Here is a 4,184-nt window from a genome sequence, read left to right as displayed (position 1 = left end):
AACATCCTGCTACATTGACCATTACTTTTATCACTGTTGTTTTTGTTATTATCTACCATTTAAAAAATTAGTTCATAGTGTTCTGTAGCGTAAATGTTATAATTTATTTAAATCTTCCTCCACTGATAGTCACAAGGTTGTTCTAATTTTTCTTCATTAAAAATCATGTACAGGCTGGGCGTGGTGGCTCACGCCTGTAATCCTAGCACTCTGGGAGGCCAAGGCGAGTGGATCGCTCAAGGTCAGGAGTTGGAGACCAGCCTTAGCAAGAGCGAGACTCCGTCTCTACTAAAAAAATAGAAAGAAATGGATTTCGATCGGTAGCAGGAGTGGAGACGGACCGCAGAGAGCCCTGTGAAGCCACACCACCGCCGCCGGCCTAGTTACCATCACACATCGGGAGGAGCTGCAGCTGCCGCCGCTGGCCCCAGTCACCATCACCGTAACCATGAGCTGCGAGGCCAAGACCGAGCAGCCGCCCGCCGCCCCCGCCCTCAGCGCTGCCACTCCAAGCCCGGCACCACGGGCAGTGGCGCAGGGAGCGGTGGCCCGGGAGGCCTCACATTGGGGGCGCCTGCAGGCAGGGGCAAGAAGGTCATTGCAACGAAGGTTTTGGGGACAATAAAATGGTTCAATGTAAGAAACGGATATGGTTTCATCAACAGGAATGACACCAGGTGAAAGGCAGGAATTGATAGTAGGAGAATGTACTTTGTTTTGTGTGGAACAGAAACTGTTTTAGATTAGAAAAATGTGTTCTCTTTGATTCTAACTAATGCCATTTGCTTCTGTAACCGCGCTTGCTTTTAGTTGTTAGTCAAATATAGCTAATCAGAATGAAAAACAGGGCAGGAGTGACTCCATGACAGGCTGAACTTCCTAGAGTAGGCCTAAGTTTCAGTTTCCCCGAAACCGAAACGTGGACCAAAACTGGCCCGGAGCGAAAATTGAAAATCCCGAGGCTTGGAGCCAACCAATCAGGAGTCAAAGCAATCCGCCACTTTCAAAGGAACCAATGGACTAAGGGGGGAGGGGGGATGGTGTGCCCAGCATGTCATGAGGAACCTGTGTGTCGTGTGCCACCAGTGTGTCGTGTGCAAAAGGAAGTATAAAAGCTTCACTTTTACCCCAGGGCGGGGTCCTGGTTCATGGGGAGGCCACTGCGTTGGTGCTCTGGGACTTGGACCCTAGCTCGGGCTACCCAATAAACTCCTTTGCCATTTGCAGCCTCGGTGACTCTGCCTCTCTGTTCCTGGGGCTGAGGGGAACCGGCTCTAACACAAGGAAGATGTATTTGTACGCCAGACCGCCATAAAGAAGAATAACCCCAGGAAGTACCTTCGCAGTGTAGGACATGGAGAAACTGTGGAGTTTGATGGTGTTGAAGGAGAAAAGGGTGCGGAGGCAGCAAATGTTACAGGCCCTGGTGGAATCCAGTTCAAGGCAGTCAATATGCAGCAGACTGCAACCATTATAGACAGAACAATGAGCATGGGGAAGAGAATGCGGGATTGGAGAGTGCTCCTGAAAGCAAGGCCCAGCAACGCTGGCCCTACCACAGGCGAAGGCTCCCACCTTACTACATGCAGAGACCCTATGGGCGTCGACGACAGTATTCCAACCCTCCTGTGCAGGGAGAGTGATGGAGGGTGCTGACAGCCAGGGTGCAGGAGAACAAGGTAGACCAGTAAGACAGAATATGTATGGGGTTATAGATCACGATTCCGCAGGGGCCCTCCTGGCCAAAGACAGCCCAGAGAGGACGGCAATGAAGAGGATAAAGAGAATCAAGGAGATGAGACCCGAGGTCAGCAGCCGCCTCAACTTCAGTACCACCGTAACTTCAATTACCGTCACAGACGCCTAGAAAACCCAAAACCACAAGATGGCAAAGAGACAAAAGCAGCCGATCCACCAGCTGAGAATTCGTCTGCTCTGAGGCTGAGCAGGGCGGGGCTGAGTAAATGCCGGCTTACCATCTCTACCATCGTCCGATTTAGTCATCCAAGAGAAAGAAACAAATATGAAATTCCAGCAATAAGAAACGAACGAAAGATTGGAGCCGAAGACCTTAAGTGCTTGCTTTTTGCCCGTTGACCAGATAACTAGAACTATCTGCATTATCTGTGAAGCATGGGGTTTTTATTATTTTTACCTAGAGACATCTTTTTTGGTAATGACAAATGTGTTTTTTTAAAAAGCCTGATTTTTCTCAATACGCCTTTAAAGATTTTTAAATTATTTCATATCTGGTCAAGTTGAGATTTTTAAGAACTTCATTTTTAATTTGTAGTAAAAGTTCACAGCTTGATTTTTTCAAAAAAGTCAACAAACTGCAAGCACCTGTTAATAAATGTTTTAAATAATTAAAAAAAAAATAGAAAGAAATGATCTGGACAACTAAAAAAAAATACATAAAAATTAGCCAGGCATGGTGGCACATACGTGTAGTCCCAGCTGCTTGGGAGGCTGAGGCAGAAGGATTGCTTGAGCCCAGGAGTTTGAGGTTGCTGTGAGCCAGGCTGACACCATGGCACTCTAGCCCAGGCAACAGAGCAAGACTGTCTCAAAAAAAAAAAAATCATGTACAAAGATACATTCAAGGTTGTTTATCTTTGTGCACATGTTTGGAATTTCTGTAGAATAGCTTCTTAGAAGTAATATTTCTGGATCAAAGGGCAATTACAATTTAAAATTGGAATGCTGCCCAATTTCTACTTCAGTAACAGTGCTTTCTCATTTTCTCAATAATATCAACATTTGCATTTTTATCAGTATTATGGGTAAAATCTTTTTCCTTCTTGTTTCAATCTTTTCTTGATTAGCAGAAAAGTTCATTATCTTTACATATCTTCATTGGCCATTAACATTTCTTTAGTGAATTAACTTTTCATGACCTTTGCATATTTTTTCTATTGGTTAATTTTTTTGTTGTTGTTTTCTAGGTGCTTTGAATATATTGTGGATATGAATCAAGTTCCATGATGTTGAAATTGTGTTCCATGGAGCATTGCAGTTTTGTGGAGCTATGTGAGGTGTGTGTGGTTGCACTGCTTTGTAAATGAGATGCAGACCAGACAGGGCTCTTGTTCCTTCAGCCTATGTTTCTGCCAGAGTAGCCCTCCTTTACCTCACTGAGAGATTAGAGAGCATTTATAAGTCTGAGTTTTTTTTTTTTTTAAAGAAAGGATCTATTGCTAAACGTAAGTATTTAAAGCAGATCATGTTTAAGTATCTCTACTGCTTTGAAGTACTATGATCTTTCATTTTTTGAATCCAAAAAATAACATTGTAGTTGCCCAGGAATAGGAGATAGATCCAGAATTGATAGATAAAACTATGTTCTGAATGTTTGTGTGCTCCCAAAATTTACAGATTAAAACCTAATTCTCAAGGTAATAGTATTAGAACATGGGTCCTTTGGAAGGTGTTTAGCTCATGAGGGCTTTGCCCTAATTAATGGGATTAGTACCCTTATAAAAGGTGCCCCAGAGAGCTAGCCAGGAATATGAGGACCCAACAAGAAGGTGCCATCTGTGCGGAATGGGCCCTTGTCAGACACTGAATCTCCTGGTACCTTGGTCTTGGACTTTGCAGCCTCCAGAACTGTGAGAAATAAGTATTTGTTGTTTATAAGCCACCCAGTTTATGACATTTTTTGTTATAGCAGCTCAAATAGACTAAGACAGACAATCATATTTTTGAGAGCTTTATTTGTTTATTGATTTACTAAGTATTATTACTGAGTACCTACTTTGTGCTAGACACTATCCAAAATGCTGATACAGTTATACACAAGACAGACATGGATCCTAATCTCTTAGACTATTGGTTGGTGGAGAAGACAGATAGTAAACAAGTAATTACGATAAAATATGTTGAGGGTTACGAAAGTCACAAACGACATGCTACCTTACACAGTTTGAAGGGCAGTGATGAGGAAGTGATGTCTAGCTATAACGGAGTGACTACGAGCTAGCGAGGTGAAGGGGAAGGGGCTAGGGCTTGGGGGTGGCAGGAAGGACACAGGAAAATAAATCATGTAAGTACATTTTATTTTTATTGTAGACAGATGCTCCTCGACTTGTGATGGGGTTACATCCTGATAAATCCATCATAAGTTGAAAATACTGTAAGTTGAAAGTGCATTTACTATACCTGACCTACCAAACATCGTAGCTTAA

General features: G+C 43.3%; 1 pseudogene; it reads left to right on the top strand.

The window, feature by feature from the left end:
* Nucleotides 1-448: 448 nt before the first annotated feature.
* LOC105808205 lies at nt 449-1,964 on the top strand (annotated as a pseudogene).
* Nucleotides 1,965-4,184: the final 2,220 nt, after the last annotated feature.

The sequence above is a fragment of the Propithecus coquereli genome, unplaced genomic scaffold, assembly GCF_000956105.1.
Source record: "Propithecus coquereli isolate 6110/MARCELLA unplaced genomic scaffold, Pcoq_1.0 Scaffold17, whole genome shotgun sequence".
NCBI lineage: Eukaryota > Metazoa > Chordata > Mammalia > Primates > Indriidae > Propithecus > Propithecus coquereli.
This window is presented reverse-complemented; position numbering and strand designations above follow the sequence as displayed.